Raw genomic sequence first — 13,958 nt, 5'->3', positions numbered from 1 at the left:
GTCTGACAAATGATTTATTTATTTTTTCTCAGTCATGATTCATTTTCATTAAGTCTTACAAAAGTATGAAAATCAAACTGGATTTAAGCATTTTGTGCAGCATTTAACGAATCACCTTTCTTAAAGAAAAGGAAAAAAATTACACAAATTCTATCTAGAAAATTCAGCCAGCATGGTCACCGTGGCTTTCTGATCTATACTCGAGTTAATTATGAAAAATGTTCAAGTACTTAAAGAAATCTTAAAAAGAAAAATCTTGAACATCTCAGCCATGTATCCTGGTGAGGCTAAAACTGGGCAAAGGCAGAGCTGAATGCCAAATGATAATTTCTGCTCAATAATTTAGGCCATGTGAACTCTGGTATTTTACTTACTTTAATGAGTATAATGGGTGCAATTAGAGACTGCTTTTCCTTATGGTGCCAGACACAATATGCTTTTGCCTAATTGTGGGCTCCATCCCCTGTCCTGTTTTTTCAGGTAACTCACACCTGCAAAGTTTTCCTGTAATTCCAGCATCTGGCTTTAGTAGTCACAAAATAAATGTATTTCGAAATCATAAGTTTTAATAATTATCATGGAGAATGAAAGAAGCTTCAGACTAAAAAGTAGATTTATTCCATAAGGTAGTCTGTGATCCATCTCATTTGCAGGAAAGAGAGATCGTAGAATGTGGGTTTCTTCTGACATTGTTCTTTTTCTCCTCCCCACACAGGGAAGTGATGCTGATATGGTGGATAGGAATAAGTGCTGCACACTGTTTAACATGTCTTTTACCTCAGCAGTGGTGGCTGACTCCATTATCAAGGCAAAATCCACACCAAAAGGTTAAAACTGTTGCTAGGAGAGAAAACACCATTGAAGATTACAGGTATGTGTTTGGACAACCATTCTGGGGAGACACTGACGACCAAGCACTGCATCGGTGATGTGAATCATGTTCCCTCTTTAGAGGCAGCTGCCACCTTCAGGGTCCTAATGGTAGATGCCATTCAAAACCCAAAATGATAGGTGGATGGCCCCAACAGACCTTGCTGTCCTAAGACCATTTCAGGTGCTCATTCTACCAACCTGGTTTCTTCAGATTGGTTATTTGGCCACTCTCATCTACCAAAAAGCTGCTTATATTCTGCAAGATATACTATATAATATATAAAATTTTGTAGCTATTTTCTTCAGTCTGCAGTCAGCATGGATAATACATGGTGTATAGTGTATAATAAGTAGAACCCCTACCAATATCTGTATGAAGAATATAATGCTGTTTTTACTTTATGGGGAAAGTGGTAGAGAGGAAAACCAGTCTCTTTAAAACCACTTTAGTTTACAGAGAACTAAATCTTTATAGCATTCCAACATCTTGGTAGGGGATCCTGTGACTCAATCCTATTAGCTTTCACAAATAAAAGCTTAAATATTGGTAATATATTACTTGATCTCATTGCTTCACTAAAAAAATTCTTCAGATGTCTATCAAATTATGGAACTAAAATATTGTTATAAATTAATAAACTTAGACTCTTTAAACAAGATTTATATTGTGATGAAAATGTTACTAGACTGGGTTATAATCCCAAGAAGTTGGGAGTATTTTTCATGGTGTCTACTCTTTTAATGCAATCAAAATTTAGCAGTGCATTTTATCTTGCTGTCTAATGAATCGTGCATAAATCGTGGGTGTAATTATTTTTTAAATGGTATTTTGGAAATTGGAGAGAGTCTAAAACAATGCTGGGCTTTTATCTTCACCAGTGTTTTTCTTAAGAAAATGTCTTCTTTTACCAAGAGAATAGCAAAGGATCCTTTCTCAATATTTTTCTACTTAGTTTAACTAAAGAACATTGTTTTCATAGAGGTGGCTGTGACATTCAGGAATAGGATAGGGTTGTAAAATACGTGAAATCTGGAGACAAGCTCAGCTTGTTTTGGAATACGCTGTGTGGTTTGGCATTTGATGAGCAGCCACTCAGTTGAAACTCCTGATTCTTGCTCTCTGAAAGGTTGGATATTCACCTTGTAACCTACTTCTCATAAAATTTCTTAAAATAGACATCTCAAAGAAACACTTACTGAAAAATTTTTACCTGTTTTCCATGAAAAAGTAACTATCTCATTTGTTCTCTCTGCCTAAGCAGAGTGCTGCTGTTAAATTTAATTCTGAAGGTAGCCATGGAAGAAGAGAGGCTGTATCTTTGTTTATCACATTGATTAGCAAAAGGGAGAGTTATTATTTCTGTTAAAAACATCTCAAGCAAAAATAGCTCATTGTGAATTTACATACATCCTCAAGACAACCAAGCACCATGTTGTTTCCCCTGAATTCAAATACCCTTAGAGCTGGTACATATAAATCAGGGATAATTTATTAGTTGCCATAGTGGGTGCTGACGAAAAAAGCAGGAACATTTCAAGCACAGCCTTAACTTAATTGTTTAGTCCTAGCTGTCCATGGTGCTGACCTAGTCCTCACTGTTGCAAAAATCAGGGTCTGATTAGGCAAGAGGGGAATGGGGCAGGGAGTGGGTATGTAGTATCAACATCTTATAACTTGGGTTGGGGGGAAAAAGACTATTTGTCATGTTCTGGAATCTCTCTTTCTCATCTAGCTCACATCCCCCTTTTTCAGCATGTTCTCTCATTTATTCCCCTCTGAAGCTGCTTTGAGCAGAAAGAATCATGGAAAATAGCAACCTCAGATAGAATTGGAGATCCTTGGAAGCAATACTGATCCCTAGGCTTGGGTTGGTGTCAACTCACCTGCTAACAGGGAGTCAAGAAAGCCATTCATTCTGCTAGAGGGAGGTCATCCATTAGAAACAAGGATAAACAGAGGCAGACATTGGGAGGTATGGCACAGGTTAAATCCATGAGGACTAATAGGAGTGTAGAACCTAAGAATGGAGTGTATGAGTACAGAGAACATGCTTACTGGCATGAAGGAAGTCTGGGAGGTGGTAGCAGGAACTTGGATGCTGTCCTAGCGTCCTGAGAAAAGGAAAAAGTGAAGGCTATAAAGAATATAGCAGAATATCATCACTTAAGAGAAAGGCATTGTGCTGAAAACCAGGTATAGGGAACAAATCAGAAACCTGGGTCCCAGATGTGGCAAGATTGAAATGTGATATCAAGCATAAATTCAGTTATTACAAGTATAGAGCAAGGACTAAGAGGCACCAGAAAAGAATACCAAAGATATGGGCTCCTTGAGCTGCCAAGTGTAGCTCATTTAACTCCTTGGATGGAGAAAATATTGCCTTATTTCCTTTTTTGGTGCAGTCAAACCTGGCAACAGCCACTGAAGGATGTCATACTTCAGTCTTTGGCTTCCCTGTGCACGTCTAGGAAATGCTCTGCCTAATCAAGTAGGTTGGTTTGAAATTGCCTCTGTAATAGAGACATAGGGTGAAAAATAACATAAAACCCAGCTCAATCAAGATTCCAGTAAGAAGTCAGTCCCTTGCTCAGGATGCTGCTTAAGCTGCTTTTCCATGGATGGCAGGCTCTTGAACTATAGTGATTTCTGGATACGAATCATTGAAGCACAACTCAGTGTTTCTTCTAACTATTCCATCTGATGAAGTGAGCCACTAGGACCTGTGAATCACTACCTTTACTCCACCTCAAGCTGGTCTAGCACATTGACCACGTGTCAACTGAATGTCCTGCAGGATCAATTGGAATTTGAGTTGCCTCTCCAGATGGGTGCATATTTACTAATATTTCTGAAATGTTTGGCAGGGTCACTGATACATAAACCTGTTTCAGTTCTTCTTGGCTAGTGTTTCAGAATCTCCAACCTATTTCATATTTTCCTGGATCCTGTAGTGAAGATGAAAGCACTAGATGTAACATGAGCTCCCAGGGGCAACTGACCTCATGGTGGAGATCCTCCCCCAGACAGGCACTGAGACTGAGGATGCTGTAGTCTTATTATGTGCAGTAGAAATTAGGGAAGCCACTCTGTGAGAAGGATCTAGGGGAGACTCAGAGGATAGAGGCCAAAAGAAGTATGTATTAGTTTTTTTGACACTATAACAAATAAGTAAGATAATCAACTTGTAAAGAGAAAAGGTTTATTATGGCTCACAGTTTTGGAAATTCCAATCCGTGACCAGGCAGACACAGTGTGTTTAGTCCTTTAATGGTGGGAAGTGGGGAACAGAACAAAAGAGAGGAAGAGAAAGGAACTGGAGTCCCACTCTGCCCTCAAGGGCTCACATCCAGTGGTCCAAAGACTTCTCCCTAAACCTCACTTTAAAAAGTCCCACCACCTTCCTAGTGGCATGGGCTGAGAATCAACAGTGTAACACATGGGTCTTTGAGGGATGTTGAAGATCCACACTTCAAAAGAACCATATGAAAATTCTCTTATTAGAGGAAGAATAAAGGAAACAGCTTGTTTAGCATGGAAGAGATCATTTGGGGCAAGGGTTTGGAGAGTTGTCATAAGAAGAGAGATAATCTGTGTGTGTGTGTGTGTGTGTGTGTGTGTGTGTGAATATGTTTGTACACATACCTGTGTGCTTAGATGCAACAGATGTAACTAGTGAGTTGGTAATATGAAGATGGGTTGGTAAAATAAATTCAGGGAATTAGATAAGAGCTTAAAATAGAGTAGAGTTTACTAATGTTGTTATGCTTATATTGGGAGGTGTTGCTGCAGAGGCTGGCTGGCCACTCAGCAGGGCATTTTCAGCTAGGATTCTAGCATCAGTCAGTGTCTAGCATAGATGACATTTAAAGTCCTTCAAGCCTGGGATTCTCAGCCAGATATTATCTATAAGCCAGACTCACTGACACAATATAGCAGATGAGAATACTGGCTTGAGAGTCAGGAAATGTGAACTCAGGCCCAGCTCTACCCATATTAGTTGTGTACTCCTTGATAGGTCCATTATCCTTTCCAATTTCTGTTTCCTTATATGTCATTTCCTTTTAATGCTTTGTATGTGTCTCAGAGGCTCCCATATATAGTTGACATGAGGGAGTGGCCTCCCTCCCTTTTTCTATCAAAGCATCTGATTTCCTGTTAAAATGTTTGGGTTTGCTCACATCCTACCTTGACTATACCACAGGGGAAGACAGGAATCTAGTGCTACATGGCAGAGCTGGGAAATGAGTGCTACACAAATAGAAATGGGCAGGAAACCAGATGTGAGTAGAGGGTAAGTTGGAGGGTAGGAGAAATGGGCCAAGCCTCCAAGAGGCAGGACATGAGGCTATGCATTGTGCCTGGGGCTTTGTTCAAGGGCCAAGGAAGGAGCCATTAAATATGTTGGCCTGGCTTGGATGTCCAGGGTGTGGACTAGCTGATGCCAGAGATTCAAGGAGGAGGAGCCATAGTCAGTGCAGAGTCTGTGGGGTTGGTGAAAAAGATGAGTCATGACATTGGAAGAACAAAGTAAGATAAGGGTGAGAGTAAATCTGGAGTCTGGGGAGGCAAGCTGAGTTGGGAATACAGAGGGTATCAAGTGTGGAAGATGGGAGTGGGACAGGGCAAACACAGAGCTGGGCTATTCTTCCAAACCTATGTTTTTTAAAGTGGCCTCAGTTGCCCTAGTCTCATGTGATGTTGAGCAGCTCTTGCACCAAGTTCCATAAATGCTCATGGCTTCAAGATTGATGCTTCTAGGAGTGGCTGCAAGAAGGAGTCATATCTGGCTCTGGATGGAGCTCCTCGCTGATTGCAGCATCAACCAGCTCCGGTCCCACAAGATTTTCTGGTCAAAGATAGTACAGGCTGCATTCAGCCTGGCACCTTCTATTGGCAACTGACCCACCCAGCATGCTAGAATAGAAAATTTCAACTCTAAAGGATAGATTCAGCTGCTCTATGAAAGTTGAAATTTTTTTTAATCTGGTGCCTGCCTTCAGAGAGTTCATACTTCAGAGATTTCATTTCAAAATGTTTTTAGTCTACTTTCTCCCAGCAAACACCCTGTTTCCTATAAGGAATGGAAAAGGTGAATAAGATGATCCTTGCCACCAGTGTCTTGGGAATATAAAGTTGAATAAGATGTCCCTCCGCTCCCCATGTAATAGAAGGGGACTTATGCATCCAATGATTATAAATACTGAACCAGGAAGATCTATAAATACAATAGGATAGTGAAGATGGGCAACATAATTGCAGTTGGAGAGTTTGGATTAGAATTTATGAAGGGGCCAATTTAAATAAGACCTTTACAAATGGGAGATTTGTTGGGACATCTCCTTTTCTAAGTAATTTTATGTCTAGATATAATAGGTATAGTAATCCTTTATCTAGACCAGGGTTTCCAACCCTAGTAACATAGACTGGACACTTTGTTAGGTAGAAGGGAAGCCTGCTATGTGCATTATAGGGTGTTTAGCAGTATCCCTAGCCTCTACCCAGTAGACGTCAGAAGCACACCTCCAATTATGACAATAAATATATCTCTAGACATTGATAAATATTTCTTGTTGGAAAAATTGGCACCAGTTGAGAACAATTGATCTAGATGAAGGGTTAATAAACTTTGGCCTGAGGACCACACTTGGTCTGCTGCCTGTTTTTTACAGTTTGCAAGACAATAAAGGTTCTTAAGCAATCAAATAAAAATAAGAATATTTGGTGACATGGGCATTGGAAGTGAAATTCAAATTTCAGTATGTATAAAGTCTTATTGAAAGATTTCCACGCTCATTTCTGAACACAATACTATGGCGGCTTTTGTGTGTGTGGCAAAGTTGAATGACTATGACAGGTGGAATAAAGACCACAAGATATGAAACATTTGCTATAAATCCTTTACATAAAGCGTTTGCTGATGCCAGATCTAAATAATGAAATGGTGTGGAGTGAGATGGTTGAGGAGAGAGTGGTGGCAATGAAAGTCTGTGTATCAAAGTAGAAACAGCCTCCAGGCCATGCATGATCAAGAAGCTTGGACTATCAAGTAGTGAATAAGGTGTGAAAGTTAGAGTAATGTCCCCTGGGGAAAGAACAGAGAATGAGGGGATGCCAGTGGCTTCCCCTTGTAAGGAGGAAGGAAGTTCTGCTGAGATGCTATAAAATCTCAGTGATAGCAAATCCACTATGTCTAAAATTCAGATATTCCTGACAACTAAAAAGATAAAATCATAACCAGATTTTGCCAAAACCTCTATTGTGCTTATACCTCCTGACATTTAAATCTTATTTAAAATCTAAGGTACAATTTGTGTAGTGTCCTGGGGCTGCTGCAAAAGATTACCCATGAATTTCAAATAAACTGATAAACAAGATGCTTAAAATAACATAAATTCACTCTGTCATAGGTTTGAAGGCTGGAAGTCTGAAATCAAGGTATGCACAGGGCTGTGCTCCATCTGTAGTCTTGGGGAGCGATCCTTCCTTGACTCCTCCTGCCTTCTGGTGGCTTCTTGGCATCCCTAGGGGTTTTAGCTGTGTCACTCTGCTGTCAGGGATTATCACATAGTCTTCTTCACCGAGTCTGTGTCCTCTCCTTTTAGAAAGATACCAGGAACTTCATTTGGGTCTCACTCCAATCCAATAGGATCCATCCTAGTTCAACTAATGACATCTGTAGAGACTCAATTCCAAATAAGCTCACATTCTTAGATTCTGAGAAGACATGAAATTGGGGCTGGGGGAGGGGCAGGCAGTATTTAATCCAGTACACAAGTCAATTCCATTTAATTGATGGCAGCTGACAAAATCATAGGCCCTTGATATTACATTTGATGACTAGTGACCCCCTAATTTTTATAATAAACTCATAAGCAAGATAATTAGAATAAGAATAAAACAATATTCACTCAAAATCTCGAAGAAAATATTTTTTGAAGAGAGTATGATTGAGGAAATCTGAAGCATAGAAAAAAATCTCTATTATGTATTCCCTATGTTCTACCATTAATTACAGTGAAAATTTAAGGTTATGCATAACTGGGATGATTGAGTATCCTTATAGGAGTAATAAGAAAATCCACTTGTGTTTGTGGCAAGACATTACTTATCTGAAACCCATTTGCTTCCTACCCCATACATTTACCTGATTTTGAGTAGATGCAATGTGTATTACTTTAAGAACAGACTACAAGATGGAAGAGGACTGTTCAACCTACATTAGACTTTGTAAGAACAAGAAATAAGCCTTTATGGTGGTACTGTGGGGTTGTATGTTATTATTACAGAAAAGCCTAATCTATCCTGGTTGATACATTGTCCCTTAAAGTTCCTGTTTCACCTGTAAGCTTTTATTAAATACATCAATCATTCATAGCAAAAATGGATATTGTGCACAATCATTTATATAATCCCCAGACATCATTAGCTTGACAAGTAATGACATTAAGGTTAGCAATAACCTATCTTTCATTTGTGACCCTTCCATGTTTGAAGTTGCTATAGCTATACGTCTGTCTTAACAAAGCTAGAATATGTATGGAGAGCTGTCCTGAGGGGTGCAGGGACCCTGGTATTATCTCTTCCATTCATGGCTGCACTTCTTGGCACAGAGTAGACATTTAATAAATATTTTTAGATGAATTAATAATTAGAAGCATACTTTAGGTTAATAACAAGCATTTAAATGTCTATGGCTTTTTTTCAACTGAATAACCTTGGTTATATGAATTTCATAGTCAAAGATAGTGATTTTCCAATATGGCACAACGTACCCTGTTTGTCCACTTGTTTGATTTGACCATTACCCTCTTATGGTAAAATACGTGACATACAGAATAATGTGCTCCTAAATTGCATGTGAGTAATGAGCCATGGGAGAATTTAAATATTGTTTTTGTTTTGAAAATATTTGGATCAGAATATTTTTCCAGGATGAATTGGAATCCTGTGTTTACAAAAAGACAAAGATGACAGATAGTTTTAGGGGAAAAATATCTCTTTACTTATTTAATTTAGAGAGTCCTTGGGGGCATTGAAAGGAACATTGGCTTTGGAAATTAAGCATTTGGATTTGAGTCTTGCCTTTATTATAACTAGATATCTCAACTTTAGAAAGTCACTTGGCATATCTGAAGTCAATCATCTGAGAACTAGGACAATAACCTGAGGCATAGTCATTGTAGGGATGGTAGCAACTTATATGTTGTAATGCATGCTAAAGTTATTTTTACTTTCCATTAGTAAACTCCTTCAATTTTTTTTCTAGTCTAGAAATAACTGTAAGTTCACAATGGAAATGTATTAATAGCTGGGATTGTTTGATCTGAAAATAATGATATGTGATATATGCCCTTCAGTTTGGTCAAGCAACATCTGCTGTATATTGTTTTTTTTTTTTTCTTTTAGAAAAATAAAAAAAAATGACCGCTATACTTTCAACATCAACTTTAGCAGGTATAGGTTGAGAACTTATCCTAATAAACAGAAATAACTGACAAAATTAACATGATTATCTCAATTGGTACAATTCAATTCACTGAAAGATCTGTCTGTATCACTTAGGAAAATCCATTATTTTTAGCTTACAAATGTCCAATTCATCCATTCAAAATCGTTCAAGTCATGATTGTGCAATGTTTAAGTATTGGCTACATTTTGACTTAAAGATCGCTTCTTTACCTTCAAGAGTTTACTTTTACAACCTATTTTCCCCTAAGAGATGACCTCTTGAGCTATCACATTTCAGCATAAAAATATACAAATTCAACCAATCAAGAATTTTCATTTGTGTACCAACTCAAAAGTGAAGGTTGACGAGGAAAATTTTCCTGCTCTCAGTAAACTCTCTTGGATTTTAAAATTCTAGAGTGAATATGAGACTCTCTAATCTTTGGGCAGTGAGTAAAGGTGCACTCAGAGATGGACTAACCTGGCCCATGCTTCTCTGGTTGTTGTCTTTCCAGCCACACCCCTGAGCTCACTCAACCCCCACGGGTGGAAGCTACTCCAGTGGTTGCATCTCCCTATCAAAGAAGAGATTCAGAAAGATACTGTGGGCTCTGTGCGGCCTGGTTTAATAACCCTCTGATGGCCCAGCAGAATTATGATGGCAAGAAACACAAAAAGAATGCTGCAAGGGTTGCTTTACTAGAACAACTTGGGACCACCCTGTTTACTAAGAGGTAAGAGCAACTTTTCTAGCTTCTGCCAGAAACCTGGGCTTTCCAAGAAAGGATTGTGTTTTCACAAATTGAGATCATTGTTCTTACTGCTTTAAGAACAATGTAAGGAGAACATGAAGGTCACCCAAAAGAGACAGAAGAAAATGAAAATGAGCAGCAAACTAGCTTTAGCCCAAACTTTGTAATCTCCTTTGTTTCAGTGTTTCTTTCCATATTTTGATTGACCTTCAGATCAAAGGCACCCATCCATGAGTCAGATTTTTTTTCCTTCTGCTTTATTCCTAACCCATTTTATCCTGTTGTCCCAGATGAGGAACATCTGTAAAAGCTTAAATATAGTACATACTATATAATATAAATAGGTGCTATATCATAATTTATAATACTATGAATATAATTATAATATACAGTGATATTATAATCATAATGTAATAGTTATAATATTAATATAATAATATATAAGATCTAGATTATGATTTCCCACCTATTTTAGTATACCTTTGTCCATTTCATTAAAATATGCACAGAATTGAAAACTTAGGATTTAATGGGTTAACTCTGTTCTCTAGTGAATGCTTTTGCCAATGAGCAGTGTGAGAGAAGATGCTAAAAAGGCCAAAAAGCATTCTCTTATTTTAAACTTGTATGCTTTTATGAATTCAGACCAAACAATGGTGCTGTGTGGCACTCTATACCTCCTTGCTTTACCACAACCTCTAACAGGTGTTTGGGGGCTACTGGAGACCACAACTCACTAGCAGTTTATGTGAGGAGTTTCGGAAGGTTCTGAGCAGACTTGGAAACTTCCTGTGGATGCCCTAGGAAGCCACAACCAATTCATGGGACTTTATGGACTATTTCCACATCAGCTACCATTAAAGCTTTCTTTGATCACCTGAACATTTTTGATCAGCTTGGTGATGGCAGTGCAGAAGCAGAACAAAACTGCATACTACATTTTAAAATGTGTTTTCCCGGAAAAAATAATTCTACAAAGGAATCCTGTTGATCCCATACCTCAGATTTGCTCTATAAAATATCAGATATTGCTTTATTTTCTTGTCAGAGCACCATCATTCATAACAGCTGTTATGACAAAATTTACAAATTGATTTTGAGAATATAACCTGCATTTAAATTGGATTCTGCCTGTGAAATCTGTTGTTCTTATTTCATCTGGATCAGGAACTCTTAAGAAGAATAATTATTATAGGAATTGAAATGTCTGATCCTTAACTAAATAAGTGGGATACAAGATCTTGCTACCTGAACAGAGTGGAAGGACAGGTCAATTACAAATATATTGCTTGAGAAAGACTACCAAAGAAAAGGACTTCAACTGGAACTGAAAGAGTAGGTGTAGTTTTAACAAGCAAGAAGGCATGCCACCTGAGCAGAATCATAAATGTATGGGCAATTGGGAAGGAAGCATAAGCCATAGGCAGTTAATAAATACATTATCCTTAAAGAATCCTTTATTACTATATAGATTTGAGAATAGGGGTCTGTGAGTGCACCTATAGAATTTAGTTAAAGACATTTTTTCCCCAAGATAAATGATTAAAATAATAACTAAGAGTGAACTTTTAAAAAGTAATTTTTGTGTTTGCATTCTAGCTATAGAAAAATGACATGGGGTTTGAGATTTCACTGTCAATAATCTCATTGTAGAGGTTTTGAGTTGTGGCATTTTAGCTTTTTGTTGGGGATTTCTTATGTTTTCAGTCTGTGTCTTGTTAAAAAATATAAGACAAGTCTCTCTATAGCTGAAGGTCTACCCCCAACTCAGCTGTTACTGGCAGATAACAAGTTGGCTCAGTGACTCCTCCACGGCAGGGCACTGAAGGAGAAAAATAGGGCTTTATTTATGTTTTGTGCCAGATATTATGACTTGAAGAAGAATTATTCCTAGAGCATATAGGAAGACCTGTCTATTTTGAATTATCTATGCTGCATCTTTTATGTACCACCACATCTTAATGACTTGGGCTTCTGAATTCTGTAACATTTGAGCAGCTTTTCTTTCATACAGAAGACAAAAAGGCTGCTCTTTGACTTGATAACTCAATGTGACTATGACTCAGTAGCACATGGAATGTGATTAGCATTGAACACAATGTCCTTGAATCCGACCCTTTTTACCCACCAAGGGTGACATTCTGATACATATTTATTCAAATATTAAATATTGCAAAAGCTTGAGGAATGAAGCAACTAAGGAAACCCGGCACTTTTGAAAACTCACACACATACCTGCACACTTATTTCTAGAATGATTCTAAAGCATTAGAATCATTTGTCATTAATAAAGGCAAAAATGTTAATCAGTAAAGATAGGCATATCCAGAACCTTCAAAAAAATGTCATCAGGCAGCCAGAGCATGGTATGTCAAAGTGGTGGCAGGCTAGACGTTTTCTTTCTTGCTCCCCTAGCACATCTCATGTTTTTAAACACTATTATTTACTTATTTATGCTGTTTTTCTGTCTTCCTCCCTGCTCTCCAAGTAGATTTCCAACAACTTGAAGAAGACTTCTATGTTTATTTTGTTCATTGATATCAGTGTTCAAAACACCTCCAACACTGCCAGACTCCTAGTAGGTGTTCAATAATTAGTAAAAAAAAAAAAATAGAGAAAACCAAAAATGAAAAAAAAAGTTAATAAAACTGACTTAAAATTCTATAGCTCTAATACGACAATCATTTTTACTTCTAAAATGATCCTAATTGAATATTTTATAATAAATTATTTATGGATCTGTTTTATAAATGCTTTACATACAATAAAAATGTTAAGTACTATAGTTTTATGAGTTTTGACAATGCAAATATCAGTGTGACTCACACCCATATTAAGATATGTAACTTTTATATCATGGGAAAGATTAAATGTTACCTTTTCCAGTCAACTCCAATCCTCTGATCCAGGGGATCACTTTCTGATTTTTTGTTTTTACAAACAATTAGTTTGTTCTTAAATTTCATATAAATGGAATCACGAAGCATATATTTTTGTATATGTTTCTAGCTTCTATTGCATATTGTTTAGGGCAAAGTATTTGTATTAATGAGTAGTATTCTACTAACGGGAATCCCACAATTTATCCATTCACCTCTTGATGACTTTTGGATTGTTTTGGTGCTAGTTTGAATACAGCTTCCATGAATATTTATGTTCAACTCTTTCATTTCTATTTTGGTCAATACATGTTTCACTTCTCTTGGTAAATATGTAGGAGTAGAATTTATGGATCTTGAGTTGTATATTTTTAACCATAAGAAACTACTCAAATCCAAAGTAACTGTGTTTGTTTGCATTCCCAAAAATAACATATAAGAATTCTTAAGCCTCACTTAACATTTTCTTCTGTCCTTTGTTTTTGCATTTGATTTTATTTTTAGTTAGTTTAAAAAGGTGGTTTTAGTTTGCCTTTCATTAGTCATTAATAATGTCAAAAACTTTTTTCACATGTTTATTGATCATTTTTCGTGTCTTCCTTTGTATGTCTTTTGTATATATTTTTAAAAATATAAAAATGTTGATCTTTGTATTAATGAGTAGTAGGAAACATGTTCTTAATTACATGTATCCTTTGTGAATATTTTCTCCTAATTTGACACTCATTTTCATAATTAAATCTTTTGATGAGTAAACAATTGGAAAGCAGGTAAGTCGAATTAATTTGTTTCTGTATTTTATAATAATTGATATATATATATATATATATATATATATATATAATCTTTGCCTGCATCCATTATGCAAGATAATTTTGTGTGCTTTCTTCCACAAATGTCATAGTTTTAACTATCTCAATTTTTGTGTGTGGTGTGAAGTAGGGTATTGAAACTCATTTTGCTTCTGTTCATTTGCACTATTGTTAGAGAAAATTTGTTGAAAAT

General features: G+C 36.9%; 1 long non-coding RNA gene across 1 annotated transcript in view; it reads left to right on the top strand.

The window, feature by feature from the left end:
• The first annotated feature begins 724 nt into the window (after positions 1–724).
• LOC144370614 (uncharacterized) overlaps positions 725–13,958 on the top strand; it is a 33,710-nt gene continuing 20,476 nt past the window's right edge. The window contains exons 1-2 of the long non-coding RNA XR_013430521.1: positions 725–871; positions 9,838–10,056. This is a non-coding gene — a long non-coding RNA (uncharacterized LOC144370614). The remainder of the gene's footprint in view (positions 872–9,837; positions 10,057–13,958) is intronic.

The sequence above is a fragment of the Ictidomys tridecemlineatus genome, chromosome 14 (genome assembly GCF_052094955.1).
Source record: "Ictidomys tridecemlineatus isolate mIctTri1 chromosome 14, mIctTri1.hap1, whole genome shotgun sequence".
NCBI lineage: Eukaryota > Metazoa > Chordata > Mammalia > Rodentia > Sciuridae > Ictidomys > Ictidomys tridecemlineatus.
The sequence above is the reverse complement of the archived record's forward strand: the minus strand, read 5'-3'. Positions and strand labels throughout refer to the sequence as shown.